This window comes from Anguilla rostrata, chromosome 7 (genome assembly GCF_018555375.3).
Source record: "Anguilla rostrata isolate EN2019 chromosome 7, ASM1855537v3, whole genome shotgun sequence".
In the NCBI taxonomy this organism is placed as follows: domain Eukaryota; kingdom Metazoa; phylum Chordata; class Actinopteri; order Anguilliformes; family Anguillidae; genus Anguilla; species Anguilla rostrata.
Window position 1 is genome coordinate 1,462,844 of NC_057939.1, and position 21,580 is coordinate 1,484,423.

At 41.9% G+C, this 21,580-nt stretch overlaps 1 protein-coding gene, 1 long non-coding RNA gene and 1 pseudogene across 2 annotated transcripts in view; 1 reads left to right on the plus strand and 2 right to left on the minus strand.

The window, feature by feature from the left end:
• LOC135258451 (protein starmaker-like) overlaps positions 1 to 21,580 on the plus strand; it is a 228,028-nt gene that overhangs the window by 147,465 nt on the left and 58,983 nt on the right. The window lies entirely within an intron of this gene.
• LOC135258482 (uncharacterized) overlaps positions 1 to 21,580 on the minus strand; it is a 189,120-nt gene that overhangs the window by 135,007 nt on the left and 32,533 nt on the right. The gene's annotated exons all lie outside the window — the stretch shown is intronic.
• Positions 13 to 11,646, minus strand: LOC135258441 (interferon-induced very large GTPase 1-like; annotated as a pseudogene).

The following is a 21,580-nucleotide window of genomic DNA, read 5'->3' on the forward strand; positions in this document are numbered from 1 at the left end:
CAAAACATAGACATAAACATTTATTTTGAATGTGATAATGCCATTTATACTATTAATAAATGCTCACACATGATGAAATACATTAATTTTAAGAAGTGCAGAGAAGCAAAACAAAATTCAGCTTTCTAAAATATGCATATATAAACATCATGAAAACAGACATGTCAAGTAGTAGGTACACAATTGTACAACCAGATTATCAAAGCACCAAATAATTTGACTTCAAACAGACAAGAAAACAATGAAGAGCTGATAATGTTGCCAATGAGCATGAAGGTTATTAATAGAACAGACTTGAATTAGAGGAAGGATTGAAAAAATAATAATAAAACAAAAAGTGAATTTAGCATTTTTTTTTTCCAAAAGTATTCTCTTTGATATAACCCACATGGCGTAGGTCTCAACATTATACAAACTCTGTTAAAACATCAATTTACCATCCCTGATTAGCTCAGCCATGCTAACAGTGTGTATAGATAAAGGCTGCATAGGTCATGACAAAGGTAATAGCACTGTGTAGTATGTATATGATATTATAAATATAATTACTGACTGATGGCATTATCTCTCACAATACCAGGGAAGACTCAGTAAAGACTGCAGAAATGTCTAACAGTGATTCAACAGTCCCTGTTTAAAACAATGAGTACTTTATTTATATACCTGCAGTTTTTTCATTCTGTTTAACTTGGCTGGGTCTACTTGTACATGGGAGTAGACTATTTGATATTAATTCCACTCAGAGTAAAATTTCAGACTCGACTGAAGCAAGGGCTGTATAATCAATTTAATTTAATCTCTTTCTGTTTTCATCTGGAACAATTCCTGCAGGCTTTTCATGGCTTGGTTTTTGGTAAGTCTCCAAAGGGGGGGAATGTTAGCTGGCTTAGCGTCATACTCCTCAGAAAACTGCTTGTTAAACCTGTTGAAGACGTACTTCCAGTAGTCTGAGGCCTGGATGCTGGTGTCAGGCTGGATGCGCCAGTCAGGGTAAATGCTCTGATAGTCCTTGTATGGATGCCATTTCTCCTCTGTTTCCCTCAACCTGAATCTTCCCTCACTGGCAACACAGGAGGAGCAGACATTAATCAGTAATTCAGAGGATTCCTCATATCTGTAACCCCCGATCCCCTGAGGACGGTGAATGGAAGCAAAGTGCTCTGTGTGATTCTTGCCAGCAGCTTCAAACGGGGCCTTGCAGAAGGGACACTGCCTCCCACAGCCAATCACCCTGTTAAACAGCTCCCTCTGTGGCTGAAAGGGCAGTGAAGTCAGCCTGGCCCTCACATCCCCACCCCTCTGAAACTCTGCAGTAAAGGACTGCTCCATTTCATCCACAAGCACCTTCAGAGACTGGGAAAAGTCTTCTGGCTTGGCATTGTTTAAGGCCAGGACCACTTCAAGGGGGGGTCTTTGGGGATGATGAGCTCCTGTAGGTTACTACAGATATTCTGAATGAACTGCTGAATGTTCTGGTCCTCCTCACCCCTTTCTGTCACTCTTTCATTGGCCTTCATCTCTGCATTCTTAATGGCTTCCTTTAATCGTTTAACCACCTGCTTCAGGTGCTTAATCTCAATTTTCCTGAGGCTGCCTTCCACTGAGAACTGCTTAACCACCTGCTTCAATATCCAGTCCTGCACAAAGTCCTCATAATTATTTATGTAATTCTTAAAGTTCTTAAAGTCATCATCTGAAAGCAGCTGCTTGAGAATTGAGAACTGGAAGAAGGATCGAGTGCTGAAATCAATGGCTTTCTGCCCTGTTAACACTTCATCCACAAGGTCAGGGCCCAGAGACTTGGTGATGTATTCCTTCACTGCAGGTGCAAGACAGTTGTATGTGAACTCCTCTGCTTTCTTCTGACACTGGTCTTTTTTGTTGAACAGGTCCTTAAAGTCAGTGCAGTACTGTTCCTTGAACTGCTCCAGACAGTGACGGGATCATTTGTATGGATAAAATCCAAATGCATTTTTTGAAACTCCTGTGCTGCATGTCCACAGATGTGGATCTTCAGACTGGCCTGAAACTCAGCACTTGTTTCCAGATCCCTGTGCCTGTCCAGGTTTTCATCTACCATGCGAAGCAGGTCTGTGATGTATGTGTTATGGTAATCAGATCTTGTTCTCACTTTCTCATCCACAAACTGCCTGCAGTACTTGATGATGTGTTCAGCTATCTGTTGCATTGCCATCTTCTCCTTCTTTCCAAAAGCTTTATTCCATACCTTCTTCACAATTGCCTGGGATTTTTGCTTCACTATGAATGGCTCTGTTCCATGTTCAGATAAATTGTCCACTCTGGAGAGCATTTCAGTTACTGAAGGGACTTCTCTGCCTAAGTGAACCTGCAGCTGGTGGAAGATGTCTTGGACAATGTCTCGTTTTTTGAGGCAAGAGAATACTGTCAGAGTCTCATTCCACATTTTCTCAAATTCGGCCTCCAGCTGTTTATCTGACAGATCTTTACTTTTCTTAATCAAGTCCTGCACCTTCTGCTTCATTACGGTTGTGTGATTTTTCTTGATGTTCTCTAACTTAAGCATACCGTTCCTAATCTCCACAGCTGCCTCAAGCCTGTTTGTCACAGAGTTCTCTGTCTTCTTGCTGATGGCTTTGGCTGCATTGATGAATTCCTGCTTGTACTTCTCTACCAAGTGAACGTGTCCCTCTGGTCTATCATAGAATTCAGTGAGATTGTCCAAAAATAGCTTTTCCCCTTTAGCCAGTTCTACAGAGGCCTCATGTTTCAGGCTGCTCATCAAGTCATCCACATTGGAGGATGGCTGAATCTGTGCTGCTGTTGTGCCAAAGTTTGTCACCTTCGTCTCAGCTTGGCTTAACCAGGAGTACATGCTCTTCCTGAAGGCCCACTCCCAGGTGTTGAAATCAGTGGAAAGCTGAATATAAGCATCAGTCACAAGGCTGTTGCGGAAACTGAAGATGAAGTTCTCATACTTCACTGCACTCCACAAACTCCTGGTCCATTCAAGGAACTCATCAAATGTGTGTGGTGAGCTCTTTCCAGATTGTTGTGCCTTAAACATCTCAATCACACTCCTCTTCAACTGATTCACAGCCTCACTGTAGCCAGCATTCACCGGTGCCATGGGAGGGATGCCATACCAGAGCCCAGGGATGTACCAGGTGTTTCTCTCTGGATCATACTCCATGACATCAGTAAATCTGTTGTTGTTTCCTCTCTTTTCCATCTTAGCTGCTGCTTGGGTCATCTCATTCAGATGATCCAACAGAAGCTTCCTGTCCCTCATGTTCTTGTCCTGGGCAGAGATATCCGAGACATTCTGATGCACAAACTGACAGCAGGGTTTTCTCCCAACTTCTTTCATGCGCAGGAAGGCATGCACTACAGTCTGCAGGATGTCTTTCATCTCTGTGCAATTCTCCATGGCGATGTTGATGACTGTGATGTCACTCAGCCCCACCACCAGCGTAGCCAGTTCATTATCATGCTCATAACTGTCATCTAACTGGGCTAACTCTGGTGACTTAAAACCTTCAGTGTCAATAAACATGATGTAATCACAATCAAGCTGCTCCTTAAAATCCTCTTTCACTCTGATGAGGAGCATGAAGGCCCCTCTCGTGCACCTGCCACTACTGACGGCAAACTGGACCCCGATCATGGTGTTCAGGAGGGTGGATTTCCCAGTGCTCTGCACCCCCAGTACAGTGACCACCCGGATCTTACATTCATGCAGTGTTAGTTGATGAAGTTCCTTCAGAACCTGAGTCACCCAATGCAGAGGAATGTTGGATGCATCTCCATCCACCAGCTCCAGAGGAAAGCCTTCCTGCAGCAGCTCAGCAGCCAGACGTGGCAGGTTCTGAATCTGAGAGTTGGGACCTTCAGGGTGAGGGCAGGCCGACTCGTACAGCTGACCCATTTCCCGCAGGAAGTGCTCTGTCCCCAAGGATGAACTAGAGATCTTCCTGTCTAATTCTACAATGAGATCATTGTTTTCCAAGGAATTCTGACAGTGTTCCTTGTACTCCGGAGTGGAAGGCTTTTGTGTGACAAGTTGTCCAGGTTGATCCTCAGCCACTTAAGGAAATACTTGCGCTCTTCTGTGGAACCAGACATTGCTTCGATGAAACAGAACATAGACTCTGAGATGTTGTGAGCCCTCTGCTGTGCTCTGAGCTGCTGCTTCTGTTCTGCAAGCTCATTCCTGTAAACTTCTATGTTTTTCTCGCAGGAATTTTTCATCCTGCACTCTTCCTTCTCCAATTTGGCCGGCTGTTTCCATGCAGTCCCTTGCAAGGGCAGCTCTTTCTCCTTGAAGTTTGGTATATCAGATATGCTTCCTGTGATTTCATTAGCCTTCTGCTTTCCATTCCGACAGCAGATGTAATCTTCATCAACATGGATTCCAAGCTCATGGGCAACAGCAGACATCCCGTCAACACTCTTTTTGAGCATGTTTCCCTTCAAAATTCCACTGATAGCCAAACGCAGGTTTTTGATTAATTGTGCATCGTTCATCTGTGGGCCCTTTATGATGATGTTACTGGTTTGTAGCTGTAAATCAGAAACACATCTCCTGAAGTCACCCTTATTGAAGCTATCGCTCAGTAAATTAATGATCAAGAACCGATAAGCCTGAATGTGGTGGGAGTCCAGAAATTTGTATTCAGACCCAAAATCATCACAAAACACAAATATGGCAGCAGAGGTGCGACAGAGAAAAGCGTACTGAGTTTCAAAGTCTCTGAGGTCCCCACGGAGGTTAGCTATAGCCAGTGGCTCAGAGAAGATGTCAATGTTTCTCTTCCCACTGGGCAGATACCAGCTGATCTCCACCAGCCCATTGGAAATCCTCCTGCGGGTGTCACCGCACTCCATGTTTTTGTGAACAAAGGTTTCGTGGTGCTCCTGAGGGCTACTGAGAAGCTGGTTCACAATGTGAGACTTGGACATGCTGCTGTCTCCCAGCCTCACAAAAGAGATCATGGGGATCTCAGAGTGAACAATGCTCTCCTCCACAAACCCTCTTGGGTCTGTCAAAGAGTGCGGCTTGAACTTTTTCACAATGTCCCTCATGGCCCAGAGCATTAAAATGCACTGCTGTGTGTCACATTTAGGAAGCAGCAGAGGCACAGAGAATTGGCACATGGACATTTTCAAAACCATCTCCTGCTGGAGGAAGCCATCTGAGCAGAGAAACACAGCAGTTATGAGGTCCAGAGGGTTGACTCTGTTGCTGTGGCCCTGTGGATTGCACAGGGTGTCCATTAAGCTGTCCAGGGTCTGGGGTCCTGTGTCCTGTTTTGAGGCGCACCTCACACTCCTAGCAGTCACATTCACCCTCATCAACCTCCTCAGGAAACACCACGGCAGAGATTTCAGAGACTGGATGCTTTCATCAGTTAAAGTCTCTCCATCAATCTCCAGCACCTTGCTCAGAGTCAGCTTGTCCTTCAGGTGGTGTTCCAGACCCAAGTCAGTCAACAGCTCATCCAGACTGGTTCCTTTCATTGGGATGAAAGCTGCATTACTACATGTATGTACAATGACAAATAATCTATAGTCATAATCCACAAAAAGCCATGACCTGCTACTGGCAAGTTAGCACTGGCATGCCAAAATGCAGCTGTAACAGTTAATTTGACATGCTAAAACATTTCATTTCTATATTTAAACACATCCGGCTATATTTTAACAATTGTAACACACTAATGCCTCCACTATTGAAATATGTTATATGATATGCAGACCTGCCAACCTTAGGAAAATATTTTGAGTACCACAATAGTCAGTGTAACGCCTAGTTCACATGCTTTCGCACCACTTCTCTTTGCACGCACACACAAGCCTTTCTTCATAATTCTAGTTTTGACTGTTGAAGTGATCAGGCAAAATTGTATAATTTGCCCTGATTCTAAAATATCACTTGCACTGCACTGGGCTATATTATGATACACTTGCAAGTCAAAAGTTTGAGTATGCCTGCTTAAAACAATTTTTACATGATTAATATTTCATTATATGATATGTGTGCTTATACAAACTGATAACCATCAGTTAAGTGAATTGCATTCAATTATTTAATAAAAATGGAAATCATTTATTTTGTATATTGTAACATATGTTTTCATTTTCAAGTATTTACAGAAACTTATGTTGTAATGTAAACCACTGTCAATTATGAATAAAACCAAGTTTCTCTTCATGATTTCCATTTTTATTTAATAATTAAATAATTGAATCAGCTTATATAGGCACACATCATATAGGCCAAATGAAAAAAAAAAAGTATTCAGTTGAAGAATTATCTAGGAATGTATTCCTTTGTAACTAGAGGTTTAGCTAAATTGTTACCTGAAGCTCCTTGGTGGCTAATGTCATAAATCATAATTGCACAATGTGCAAAACGGACGTTTTGAGGGGCGGAGGCACGGCCATTGCTCCTGATATTTTGCAAGGAACTTCTGGGGGGCATGGACTCGCTTCTTTTTAGTAGGTCTGCTGCTCTCTCTCTCCTTGTTAGTATCCTCGTCATCTGACGTCATGATTATTTTCTAACTGCAAGGCTGGTCGGGTGACTGGCTACAATAATATGAATTATTTGCTACGTTAGCGGTCTGTAGTCAAACACCGTAGCGTTTGAGTTACTGCAGCTAAATTACTCCATCAGTTATTCGTACGTCTCCTAACGAGGCTAAATCGTATGCGAGCTACTGCTACGACTAACTATATACACAAATTTATCTCATTACGATATACCCCTTCAAATGCATCATCTCGTAAAGTTACCGAACATGTTTTAACGTTTTATATGTTAACATTACGGTCACATTTTTGTTCTTGTGGATTATTACTCCACACTTCCCATTTTACCTCAGCAATGCAGCGTTACGCCTCGGTGGATAATAAAGTACCGCTGCGTATCAGTGGATGTTGAGTGGGTCGGGGAGGGGTTACAGAACCACAAGCACAAGGTCGTAGCATCTGGTTCAATCCGAGGGATGTAGTTTAAATACCGAATAAATGTACGGTATTGTTTTGTATTATTCGATTGTAATATATTATTATGTAATATAATTTTTTTTTTTTTGCGTAGTTTCAGCTGGCATTTCGTACCTGCGTATTTTGACCAAGAATTGCGTGGTTGGTACACAAAATGCGTGCAGATTGGCAGGTCTGTGATATGTGATTGGAAATTATTCAAGTCAGTGGAGGACCTCCTTAGTGGAAATGTAATGCCCCCTAGTGGACGATGGCTTCGTTGACAACGGATTGGCTGATTCGTTGAAAAAAACATCTAACTGCGTTATTTTTGATGAAAATATTGTCTCCGTTCCATTTTTTTGTGTGCATTATCGATAATAATCAGCTTGAAAGCAGCATCATTCCAACAAAAAGTTGAGTTACTATCAATAGCTTAGGAGCTGGCTAACAAAGCTAGAGCTACTTTAATAAGCTAGCCCTAGCTTGCTCACTCAACATATTGGTTGTTGCTCAAAAATCTCAATCAGTATTATCTGATCAAATCTGGCATTTTTACTTAATTTGCAATTAACAGCCAAGCGGCATCGTTCAATCTGTGGTTGTAATAGCTGTTATCAAATACGCAAAGATGTGCAGCACTACCAAAACTATCATCACATCCATGTTCCATCAAGATACACTGCCCTGTACGCACAGTTTCAGGATTGCATCGAGAATTCGTACACGTCAAATTAACGGATGAATTGTGTATGAGACATAAGGTGTCACTGAAAATAGATTCTTCCATTAAGTTTATCACGGGCCCAGAAAGCACTACTGCTACAGTACTAGACCCTGACCCTCACCAGGTAGGTCACCTCAGAACTCTGTCCTCTTCTACTGTAGCAACCTGGGTAATTTAAGTGGTTTGAAAACGTAAGGTGTTGTACAGCCAACCAGGTTTAGGGGATGAATAGGTAGTCAGAGGTGGGGAGTTTTTGGGGGGAATTTGGCCAGGACCAGGACCCCTTCTTCCACACTGTGCTGGGGCAGTGGATTTATGTTTGGTCCAGAGGGAAGACTGCCCCCTACTGGCCCAAAAACACCTCTTCCAGAAGCAACTTGGTTTACCTAAGTGATCTCATAACCAAGTGTGAGTCAAAAACACACAAATTTCAAAACACAGTTAGCCAGGGGTCCCTTCATGGGGTCCTCACCTTTACTGACCATCTCATCTGTAGACACACTCACACTCTCCTTTGAGTCTTCAGGTTCCTTCAATGAAAAACATCACAGGCAGTGCACATGTATTTTGCAAGTCTTGAGTTAGTTTTGGTTTCACACAATTTTAATGCATTAGCTCAATTTTTTATATTAATACCAGCTTGTATTTTAGGAGGTGGCTTTTTATTATTGAACTTTCACAGCATTGATGTGCACTTCACAGTTTTGCACAAGTTATGATCAAATATGTGCGTACCAACATTTCATAAACAATACCCCTAATACTAAAGGATTAAAACCTTTACTTTGTCACAGCGACTGTCCAAACCCAGATGGATTCTAGAGAAACTGTCACTTACCTTAGTCTTTTGCTCAAGGCTCCCCACAGCACCTTTGATTCCCTGCAAAAGAGCCACACCCAAACCTCAGTGTAAGAGCTGCAGTAGAGTTTAATTTGTCTGGTTTGAGAGTCTTTTGCCAGAGTTGGTGAGATCAGTAATACAGCAGAGACCTGTCTGTCATCCAAACTGACCAATCACATAATTTTGAGACAGATTTCTGAGTTTATGAATATGGCTTTAAAGCAGAGATCTCACACCCATATCTTGCAGTGTTGCACATTTTGGTGTATTTCAGCACTTCAGTGCTTAACTTAAGACACCAATTGGCTGAAAAAATCACGGTCCTTGTTTCCATGGCCAAAATTGGCTGTTGAAAATAATCTACAAAAAACTCAGGATAAAATGTTCCCCCAGGACTAGAATTAAACCTGCAGACGCTGCAGCCCTCCAGGCCTGGGGTTAAACCTGCAGGCACTGTGGCCCTCATGGACTGGAGTTAAACCTGCAGACACTGCAGATCTCCAGGACTGGAGTTAAACCTGCAGACGCTGCAGATCTCCAGGACTGGAGTTTGGTCCCTGCTCGGGGGTTTGTGTATGAACTCTTACCTTCTCCTCCTGCTCATCCTTCCCCTTCTCCTTCTCCGCCTCCTCGTCCTGTGCACTACACACAGTGTCTTTGGTGTCTTTTCTGTCAGTATCCGCTAAACCACTCTTTGCGTCTGACTTAGCTGGGTCTGCAGAGGAGGGCTGGGACTGGGCCAGGCATGAGGATGGGTTCTCTGGTGCTGGTTCCGGGCCCAGACTGGATGTGTTGTCTGTGGTCTCTTTCTGATGCTCAGAATCTGCTGCAGAGATGTTCAGAGACAGACCACAGTCACACTCCCTGGTATATGAGGTCCAAGGAAGGGTCCTCAACCCTTAATATGCACCATAAGTCAAATAAAGATCAAAACTGAAATTATTTGTATCTGATTTTAAAACCTGTTCCTTTGTACCTGGGGCAGGTGTGCCAGGTGTGCTGTGCTCAGGAGCTGTTGTGTCTCTCTGTTGGTTTTCAGATTCCAACAAACTTTTCTGTGATTCATCTTTTTCGTTCTGCTCTTTCAAAGTGTCCTGTAAATCAGAATTTAATTTAGTCCCTTTCACCCACAATTTGGGAAATTTCATTGATGAGTGAGTGATGAGTGAGATTACAATGCTGATATTTAAAAAAATATATATTTTTAAATTAATTGTTCTGCACACAAAATATTGTAACTGTACACAGATCTTTTCAGAAGAACGAATTGTTGTACTATTTAAACATGTCTTCAGAAATAAGAAATAGGGAAATGACTGCATGCATAAACTAATGAAACTGTGGGAAATAAATGCATTTCAGCTAGTTAGCTGCATCTATCCTAAGTCATAAATGATTTAACTGATGTCCTTTATGCTGTTTAAGGTTGATTTGGTCTGTATAATGACCTGAAATTGACAAATGATGAGAAAGCGAGCTAACTTCAGTAGCTAGCAGGTTTGTAAATACACATTTCCTAAAATTAAAAAACAGTAGATTTTACCTATAAATAGAAATATATGCATGCTCCATGATATACACCATATGACCAAAAATATCTGGACACCCCGTGGTCTGGGGCAGTTTCTCATGGTTTAGATTAGGCCCCTTAGTTCCAAATAAAGTATGATTGACTAGCCAGGGTGTACCTCTGCCAAAACTTCAGAAGGTTCAGTGTCAGGGGTGGAACCATGGCTATTTGAGTGGGTGTTGTCATCAGAGTGGGTGTGGTCATCAGAGTGGGTGTGGTTATCAAAGTGGGCGTGGTCATCAGAGTGGGTGTGGTTATCCGAGTGGGTGTGGTTATCAGAGTGGGTGTGGTTATCAGAGTGGGCGTGGTTATCAGAGTGGGTGTGGTCATCAGAGTGGGTGTGGTTATCAGAGTGGGCGTGGTCATCAGAGTGGGTGTGGTTATCAGAGTGGGCGTGGTTATCAGAGTGGGCGTGGCTCTTGCTGACTTGATGCTCAGGCCCTTCCTGTCGGTCACAGTCTAATACAGCGGGGCAAAAAAGCAAACAAAAAAGCTGCTGTTAGAATGTAGGAAGTTCCCTCTACACATGACAAAACTGGCTCTAAACCTCTTTCCAAAGATCTGCATGCTTGTAGCAATAAACATTTGAGAGTCATTTTTTCATCAGAGCTGTTAGACAGTGTTGCAGGGCTTTGTCTAGTCATGTACAGACCAGCCTTAGCAAAACACAGCCACTGCAAATCTAAGCACCCCTGACCCTGGGCAGCACTACTGCCAAGCATGGACCTGCAGACTACTGGCCACAGCTGGCATTGGCATGGTTCAGATTTAATCTCATATGTGGCCTGCCCGTATGCTGGAAAGGTTCCATTCGACATGCTAAAAACATTTTAATTCCATATTTAAATGTGTCAGGTTGCATTTAATAAGAAGCAATGGGCTAAGGGGTCACAGAAAATATAATCTTTAAGTTTATCATGGGCCCAGAAAGCACTGCTGCTACTATCATCTATCATCCATGTTCCTTGAAGATACACTCTCCTGTACGCACAGTTTCAGGATTGCGTCGAGAATTCGTACACGTCAAATTAACGGATGAATTGTGTATGAGACATAAGGTGTCACTGAAAATAAATTCCTCCATTAAGTTTATCACGGGCCCAGAAAGCACTGCTGCTACAGTACTAGACCCTGACCCTCACCAGGTAGGTCATCTGAGAACTCTGTCCTCTTCTACTGTAGCAACCTGGGTAATATAAGTGGATGAAAAACGTAAGGTGTTGTACAGCCAACCAGGTGTAGGGGGTGATTAGCTGGTCAGAGGTAGGGAGTTCTTTGGGGGAATTTGGCCAGGACCAGGATCCCTTCTTCCACACTGTGCTGGGGCAGTGGATTTATGTTTGGTCCATAGGGAAGAGTGCCCCCTACTGGTCCAACAACACCTCTTCCAGAAGCAACTTGGTTTACCTAAGTGATCTCATAACCAAGTGTGAGTCAAAAACACACAAATTTCAAAACACAGTTAGCCAGGGGTCCCTTCATGGGGTCCTCACCTTTACTGACCATCTCATCTGTAGACACACTCTCCTCTGAGTCTTCAGTTTCCTTCAATGAAAAAACATCACAGGCAGTGAACTCTCATTTTGCAAGTCTTGAGTTGGTTTTGTTTTCGCACAATATTTTAATACATTGATTCCATTGTCAATATTAATGTTAGCATATATGTCTGGAGGTGGCTTTATATTATTGGATTTCAAGAGCATTGATGTGCATTTCACAGCATTGCACAAGTTATGATCAAATATGTGCATACCAACATTTCATAAACAAGACCCCTAAAAATAAAGATTGAAACATTTACGTTGTCAGAGAAAGGGTCCAAAGCCAGAAGGTTTCTAGAGAAACTGTCACTTACCTTAGTCTCATTCTCAAGGTTGTCCATGACATGATCCGACTATTGTGCAAAGAAAGCGTAACAACCATGATTGAGATTAGTTTGCTTAATGAACAATATATAATACAGGTGATACAAAGAACCTAACCGTGTTTTTCTCAATGTTTAAAGAGTCTCTCAAATCCAAGGGTCCATGCATGAACTGACTTTTCTTTATGTAGGGCTAGCTCTCTGTGAGAGGATCACAGTGTGGGGTGAGGCAGCAGAGCTAGCTAGTGAAGAAGTCCAGTACAGCAAAGCAAAAACACAAGCAGACTAGTTCAAGAACAAGAATTAACCTTGGAATTGCTTGTCCTCGATGGCGTCAGCTGAAGTTTGCCAAGGGGATTAACAGCAATGTGGAGTTACCTTGTTTTCTGTTGGACCAATACGTAATGTTACCAGCAGAGTGAAGCTGGCAGTAATAACGACATTCTCGAGGGTATGAAATTTTCTAATTTAAAGTTCCAATGAAAACAATCCCAATACGTTCAACATAATGGAATTAATTTAGCTATAATTAAATCGGCCTTCTTACTGTCGCTCACAGTAGCTCATTTCATGGTACTAACCTTCCTCTTGCTATCTACATTAGGAGGGGTTAACTACTCAGAGTGAATGGGTAGGGTTGACGATGGACAAGGAGACTTCTTTGATTGTAAACGCTGGCTAAGAAATCCTGCATAGTATGCCTTTAGCATTTACATTTATATTTACGTTAAAAATATTATTTTTCAATCTTGCTTAAATGCAGAACATTACTCTTGAAAAAGCGATTACAATGTTTTAGACAAATTTTCACAAAATGTTTTTAAAAAAGTTACATTTGAAAATTGCAGACAATTTTTTTTTAACACTTAGTGACGTAAAATGTGCAAAATTTCAACTAAACTACAGAATGTGCAACCTGGTACAAATGGCACCCCATAGAGGCCTGATTTCCCAGTGAATGAAAAGCCGAGTCTAAATGTCTAGAGGGTGTAAATCTAGGGTGAGAGACGTTTTGAGTTAGACTAGGCTAACCCTAATATAGCCCAAGTTTTACCCATATATAGTGTCACGGTACGGTGGTTAGGACCCAGGCACAGAGTGGGAAAAAACATGAAACTCAAAAATGTAAATACAAATCAAGACTTTACTTACAAAAAAATGTAAATACAACTAAAGACTTTACTAACTAACAAACAGGGAACAAACAAAAGGCTACGAGGGGCAAAACCATAAACACAAAAAGATTCTTAAGATAAAAAACAAAACAGAACACAGGCAGGGCGGAACACAGGCAGGACAGAATACACACAAGCAGGAATGCAGGCAGAAACACAAACAGTAACACAGGCAGAAACAAAGTCAGAAACACACACTAAAACACACAACGCACAAGCAGGACCAAAGCGGGCAGAATACATACATTCAGAAACGAACACAGAAACAAAGTCAGAAACACACACAGAAACACAAAACGCACAAGCAGGACCGAAGCAGGCAGAATACATACATTCAGAAACGAACACAGAAACAAAGTCAGAAACACAAGGAACCAGCACCCGAGTCAGGGAGACAAAGGACTTAAATAGACTGAAAACCAACAAGACACAGGAGGGCACAATTAACAATCAAACCAGGACATGGTGGGAACAACGAGACACAATCAGAAACAATGATAAAATAATTGAAAGCAATAATACAATTAACAGGGGAATGAGCAGGACACAAAACAGAAGTGCCGCCATCTGGCGGCCCAACAAGGAAAAACAGAGACAGAAACACAGAACCATGACATATAGCCTGGCTATAAAACTCAATTTTCAGGCGAATCTAGCCAGGTTTTCATGCTGAACGTCTACAGAATGTTCACTGGGTTTGAACCAGGGCCATACAGAGGAAACTGCAGAAATGGCTGGAGAGAGAAGATCCAGAACAACAAGAACAACTGCGATATAAAGTAAACAGGAAGTAGGGCGAGGACAAAATAATCTACTGCACAGAAAATGAGCCTGCACAAAACAGCCCAAAGGGAGAAAAGGGATGTGTTGAGGGAGCCGTTATCTTTGTTTTTGTTTTTTTTATTGTGTCAATGGTTTGGTGCCCATGCAAATTTCCCAATGAAAAGGGGGATAGTTACTCAGCTACTTCAGCTAGACGAGCTGGGCACCCCTGCCTCCTGCCACTGTTGATTCAGCTGAGCCTGTCCCCGTTTGACCCTGCTACCCATCGGTGTTCCTGCCCATCTCTCTACGTGACCGGAGTCACCTTTGCTTGGACTTAATTAATACTGGATTGGCTGTTTATGCATTATAATTTATATGTTTTCATGTAAGCCATTTCCATAACAAACCAGTACCTGCCCACGGCAGATAGGTTCCCCCTCTGAGGCCGCTTCTGCTCAAGGTCTCTTCCTGCTATCAGTCAGGGAGTTTTTCCTTGCCACTGTTGCCCTAGGCTTACTCTTTGGGGGCCGGTTCTCTGTAAAGCTGCTTTGTGACAAAGCTCCTTTGATAAAAGCGCTATACAAATAAAAATTGATTGATTGATTACTGTCAACGGAACGGTGACGTCTTGCCTGTGTAGGAATCCAGGTGGAGGAATAGTTTTTAAACCGTTTATTTTAATATTTCTTTTCATGTTTTTTTCTTATTAGCATTTGGCATTGTTGAATTTAGATTTTCATACAAAATGGTCTTTGTTTACTTTGAACTTTGAAACGGCATTACTAATTAGCCAGCAAATGCACCAGCATCACCACTTGCAACCCGCTACATCCAAAACCCAAAACAAGATCATGCTTCAACAAACATGAGTAAGCAGGTCAAAAAAATGTGCTCAAATTGTTGCAGGCGTCTCAATGGGCATTTCGAATAAATACTTGAGCTCAGCAACTACAGGAGAAGACAGAGAAAGAATATGCAGCTTTAAGGAATGAGGCCAGACCACATATGTATATATATATATATATTGCATGGACTGTATGGACGTCCATACTAAAGCACTAATACAAATGAACAACAATGATAAACAAGAAGAACCAGATTGATAATCGTTAATACATATATACCCAGGAAGCAGAATATAGCCTACATTTTCCTGTGTTGATTGTATAGCAAATCTTTCATAAAGCACAAATAAACTACAGTATTTAACAAACAAAGCATTTGTAGGCGAAAATACTGTATTGTAAGATAAGACGTGAATGAAACCGAGGGCGCCGTTTTTATCATTTATCCAGCGCATACTCCGGCACGTTCCTGGGCAATAGTGATGCGCCATCGTAATATCTCGACATTAGCCAAGGCCCAATGCTATGAACCGTTTTGCTTCGCTTACCGGAAAAATGTGTTCTGGAATCAGTTCACCCGCAACGTTTCTTTGCAAAAGAATAAAGCGAAGAGTGAAGATTCAATCAGAATCTTTTTCACGGACTGATGATCCAAACAGGGCACTCAAACAACTATTGACTGTCACCCAATTTTATTGGCGAGTAAATCGAAAGTGTTATTGTTAGTTTCGTTAGGGCGAGGCTGTTAGAGATAGGCTACGATATTGCTGATATTAAATTAATATTCTATTTATGTTCTGCTGTTTTTACAAAACATTATGAGACGTTAGTTCAGGGTTTGTTCGATAGTTCAGCATTTGGAGCATACTGTTATCGACTGTCGGTCAATCTATTGAGACCAATTCCGAAGACTGTGAATAGAAATATTTTTCTGCAGAACATTATCGTGTTCCTGAGGACTGTTCGGACTGATTAAGTCGTTACATACGGAATGTCCATTTTATGTAACATGAAAGGGCGGCATAATATGTCACTGAGAGTAAGTCCTCTTACACATCGAAAGTGTCTAATTAGGACAATGCAGATCATTTTTATAGTTTCCGACATTGCATTAAAGGTTGGAGTTAAAACCAGGGGTACTCCAGGACCTGGGTTGAGAACACAGAGTTGTGTCGATTTTCACAATTGATAGACCTGCCTGGTAGCAGCAGTTCCTTGTCTATTACTTGTTCCTTGGTTCCTCACATTAGTTCAGAACAAACACTGTGCTATTCTACTGATATTTTTTATTATTATTTTGATAAATTGGACTCCAGTAATTCACAGAGCTACAAGCGGAATTTCATTTGTTAACACTCCTGATTTGTTTGAAAATCAGTGACATCAGTTATGTCAGTTTTGAAGCAGTTTGGTTTAACCCCCTCCTGTTTATCATAATAGGTATTTTACCATCCAGTTATATTTCACCTTAACACCTAGTCAGTCATCTGCAACTATGAGACTGGCACGTTTTTTTGTCCTTTATAGACCTTGTTTATTGTATGATACACCACTTGTTTCATTAAAAAATAAACACATTTTGTCACATCTTATAGATTATATTTGCCATGACAGATGTTGGATGCATATTTTTATTTGTTTATCTCTTTTTAGCTTGGAAGTACTTCCCAGATATTTATGTATGCATAAATAGTGTTATTTCTACATGGTGAAACCATAATGTATAAAATACCCTTTAATAAAAGCTGATAATCTACACCTGAACCACATATGACTTGTTTGATTATGGAAAAAAAATTTTAAATTTAAAATTGTGGAATACAGAGCCCAATCAAGTAAAAATATGGCTTTGTCCCAAACATTATGGAGCAAAATACAAAATGAATATGTGTTATTCAAGTAGCAGCAAAGAAAAAGTCGAGAAAGCTTTCCTTTAATAAAAGCAGGAGCACCACTAGTTCACATTTTCCTGCTTAGTTTTGTCACACCTTTTAAAAGTGAAAGCTCTCACTGATTTTGCTGTTTGCTGAGAACTACATGCAGTCAGAATCGCACTGACAGGGAGGAGTGAAATAAATAAAAAAAATATTGATCACAAAAATATATATATTTCACCCAGTAGTAGAGAATGGTGATTTAAAATGCAGTAGAGTGCAAGAAGTGTATAGATCAAGTTTAGGGCTATCTGCAAGGTTTTGCATGCACGCACACACACACACACACACACACACACACACACACACAGCGTTGGGGAAGCTACTTTGAAAGCATAGCTTTGCATGCTACCAATTACTTCACACTGGAAGAAGTTGAACTATAGCAAAGCTACCCTAGGGAGAAATCTAGTTTGGTTAACTAAAGCTACTTAGAAAAAGTAGTTCAAACTACTTTGTAAAAAAATGATCAAATTGACAATGTGCATGAGAAACGAAATTATAACAAAATATAATTTTAAAAAGTCACATGCCAGCAAAAAATGCCACTCAATTGAGTTTATTGCAAAAAGTGCCCACTTGTTCAGAGGTTTGGATTGATTGCAGACACCTTGGGTCGGCAAAACACAGGTGATTGTAAATCAAATAGTAGATGATTATCTGCGCCATATTGCATGGGCGGCAAAACACATCATGGGAATATGACTAGGTCAGCTAAAGTTAGCTAATGTTTGCTTTATGTCAACAAACCTGACATTATCTGGTTAGCGACATTAGTTTTTTATAGAACATAATTGTTGTCAGACGAACTAACGCTACAGACTTAATTTAATTAGACAAACGTTAACGTTCACTGAATTAAATCACTTGCCAGTATGTAACATTACAATGTGGCTAACTTATCTAAACTTCGCTAAATTGGCTAGCAAAGTAAATGTTAATACACTCACCTTTATCTGTGTTCTTAGATTTGTGTCTGACATCTTTGCAGTAGAGTGTATTTACTCTCGGCTTGCACAGGTCACAAGTAAAAACGTAGGTTTTGTTGGTGGAGCTAGTCAATGTCATGTCATAAGCATGGCCATGGTGATTCTTCCTCAAGCCGGGCACCCACCGCACGCGTATCGACCGCGAGCGCACTACGCGCGTAACACGCGCGTAACTGAAGCGTAGTTGAAGTACTGTTATTACAACGGCAGCGGGCGACGTCGTCTCCACCAGATGCGAACGCGTCGCGTACCGGCTGCGAAGCTCGCGCGACACAAGCGAACTGAAGCGTTGTTTTTCGCTTCAGTTCTATTTTTTCGGCTTGTCGCGCGTCACGATGGCCTGTTTATACACAGAAATATGCTCTAAAATGCTAGGTATACATGCTCTGATTTATATTTCATCCTTATATTACTGGGGGTGTGTCCCTAGTTACCTCCCAGATATTTTATAAGCAGCAAAAAAAATACAAGCCTTTTCGTTTTGTAAAAATAAATAAATAAATAACTGGAACCTGGGGAAAAGGCAAACTTAGTTTCGCTGTCTTATTTTGCGGAGGGGGTGGGGTAAATTTGAAAATACACCACAGAAAGACGTAGCCTATCGCACTTGTACTTCAAAGCTTCCGGTGTTCATGGCGTTGTGGTGTTCATATCCCTTCAAGATTAAACTGTTACTGTCTTTTTCATGATTAGCTGATTTTACTAAATCTGATCCTATAAATGTTTTGACGTGAATGACAAGACAACACGGGAATTCCCAATGGTTGATTACGGATTATTTATTATTATTATGATCATTACATATTCTTCATGAAATTGGCACGCTTGTTAACCAAGCAAATAAATGAATACAGTTTGAGATTGATTGTTATGCAGGCTACGTTGCAATTTAAGTTTATGGTAATTCTTGAAAGCGTTTACTTTCTCACGTATTTACGAGTTAACGAGATATTACCAAATTAACAAACTGAAAAAGGTCTCTCACCAAAGTATTCACTTAACCCATAATCAACAGTCGTGAACATGCGTGAAATACACGATGTAATCCCACTGCAGACTGCGAGAGCTACTAGGAATATAGAGCTTTAAGCAAGCCTTTGCGCGACACAAACGGAACCAGTGGAGACACGCTACGCGCCGCGTCGTGCTGCTTCGCCGTGCTGCTTACGCGACCCTTACGCGACGCGTGCGGTGGGTGCCCGGCGTCAGGCTGAGATTCGGGAGGTTTATCCATGAGGACGCTGTCGCTGCGTGAGCACTCAGCAACGCCCGCCCTTTAGCACATGCACTACACAAAGGTGTGGTGGTGGCTGCCTGACGAATGCATTGCCTGGCCATGCCTTCACAGCGTTCAGGATGAAAGAAAAACGGGGCGGGGCTGGTCAAAGGGGGTTAAATTACAGTAGAGAAACAATGGTAAAATAAAAATAAAAAACATTCCTTTCCTTTTATGGCCCAACATTGTTTGTAGTTTCAGTAGTTAACCACACAAAAAATGGAAAAAACAGTCATTTAACTACTTGAATCACTATGCAAATATGAATGTAGTTGAACCACCAGCAAGCTACTGCAAAATGTAGTTAAACTACTAGTTAAATTACATGTAGTTCACTACTCCCCAACACTGCACACACACACACACACACGCACACACACTGTTCATGTGTGAACTACAACTTCTTGATTTTGTGAGACAAACTGGCTGGTATTAAGGGTGTGTTCATACCACACACCCCTAATAGCAAAGCACTCTACACACTTATCCCACACAACTCTAATAGCAAAGCACTCTACACACTTATCCCACAGAACCCTAATAGCAAAGCACTCTACACACTTATCCCCCACAACCCTAATAGCAAAGAACTCTACACACTTATTCCACATAACCCTAACAGCAAAGCCCTGTGTGGGGGTGTGTGGGATAAGTGTGTAGAGCGCTTTGCTATTAGAGATGTGTGGGATAAGTGTGTAGAGCACTTTGCTATTAGAGTTGTGTGGGATTAGTGTGTAGAGCTCTTTGCTATTGGGGGTGTGTGGGATTAGTGTGTAGAGCGCTTTGCTATTAGAGTTGTGTGGGATAAGTGTGTAGAGCTCTTTGCTATTAGGGTTGTGTGGGATAAGTGTGTAGAGCGCTTTGGTATTGGGGGTGTGTGGGATTAGTGTGTAGAGCGCTTTGGTATTGGGGGTGTGTGGGATTAGTATGTAGAGCGCTTTGGTATTGGGGGTGTGTGGGATAAGTGTGTAGAGCTCTTTGCTGTTGGGGTTGCATGGGATCTGTGTGTGCAGCTCTTGCCCTGCCTGTACATTCCTGGACCTGAAGTCACACCAAACTAATTACTGGTTCCTTACAGAGGCTTTTGTCTCTTCAGTACAAGCCCAGCAAACGTGGCATCAGGATGTGGGTGACATGTGACACTTCTCTGCCGAACTATTTGTGCTAAAAAGATTCCTGTGTGCAATTTTCAGTCTTGTATGTACAGAATAATTAAAAAATATTCAGCATTCAATCTCACTAATCGATTAAATGAGATTTCTCAAATTTTGGGTAAAGGTGGGATGAAAAAAGGAGTAAATGAAAGTCTGATTTACAGAAAACTGTGAAAGAAAAGAAAGATAAGAAAGAATCACAGACAAGTTTGTTGGAGTCTGAAAACCAGCGGAGTGACACAACACCTGCTGAGTGTTGGAAAACATGGGAGCCAGTTTACCCTTCTGAGGTGTCTCACATTGTAGTGGGCCAGTTACAGACAACATTGATTGTTTACCACCACACTCAGTTAAATTAACCTTTTAATCACACCCTTTGTGCTACATCCTCTACCCCCTTGCCCAGTCAAATTGTCTCACTTTGATATGCAGTACCATTGTGTGATATCCTCTACCCCCTACTTCAGTCCAACTCCCCCACACCTTGTTTCTTCCCCCCCAATGTCTGATTACCCCCCCCCCCCTTTCCCCGTGATGTGTTTAAGATAACCATTTGGCCCTTTGTTTCCTTGAAGGAACAGGGTATAAGTATTCACTGTCTCCGTCATTTGTTGGTTCTGTGTTTATCTGTACTTGGGTAACAGACCCACTAGTTCCTTTGCTACATTAAACAACCTATTTTGAAACGAAGACGTGCCTGCATTTATTTTTCTACTTACAAAAGTACGGCGGAATAAATTGAACTCTTAAAAATTCCACACTGAGCACATCATACCTGGCACACCTGCCCCAGGTACAAAGAAACTGGTTTTAAAATCATATACAAATAATTTCAGTTTTGATCAAATTTTGACTTGAAGTGCATATTAAGGGTTGAGGACCCTTCCTTGGACCTCATATAGCAGGGAGTGTGACTGTGGTCTGTCTCTGAATATCTCTGCTGCAGATACTGATCATCAAGAGGAGACCACAGACAACAGATCCAGTCTGGGCCCAGAACCAACAGAAGACCCATCCTCATGCCCTGCCCAGGCCCAGCCCTCCGCTGCAGACCAAGCTAAGTCAGACGCAAAGAGTGGTTTAGCGGATACTGACACCATGGATTGGACTTTGAGAGAAGACACCAAACACAATGTGTGTACTGCACAGCAGGAGGAGGAGGTGAGAGTTCTTACACCAACTCCAGAGCTGGGCCAAACTCCAGTCCTGGAGACCTGCAGTGTCTGCAGGTTTAACTCCAGTCCTGGAGAGCCACATTGTCTGCAGGTTTAACTCCAGTCCAGGAGGGCCACAGCATCTGCAGGTTTAACTCCAGTCCAGGAGGGCCACAGCGTCTGCAGGTTTAACTCCAGTCCAGGAGGGTCACAGCGTCTGCAGGTTTAACTCCAGTCCTGGAGGGCCAGATTGTCTGCAGGTTTAACTCCAGTCCAGGAGGGCCACAGCGTCTGCAGGTTTAACTCCAGTCCTGGTG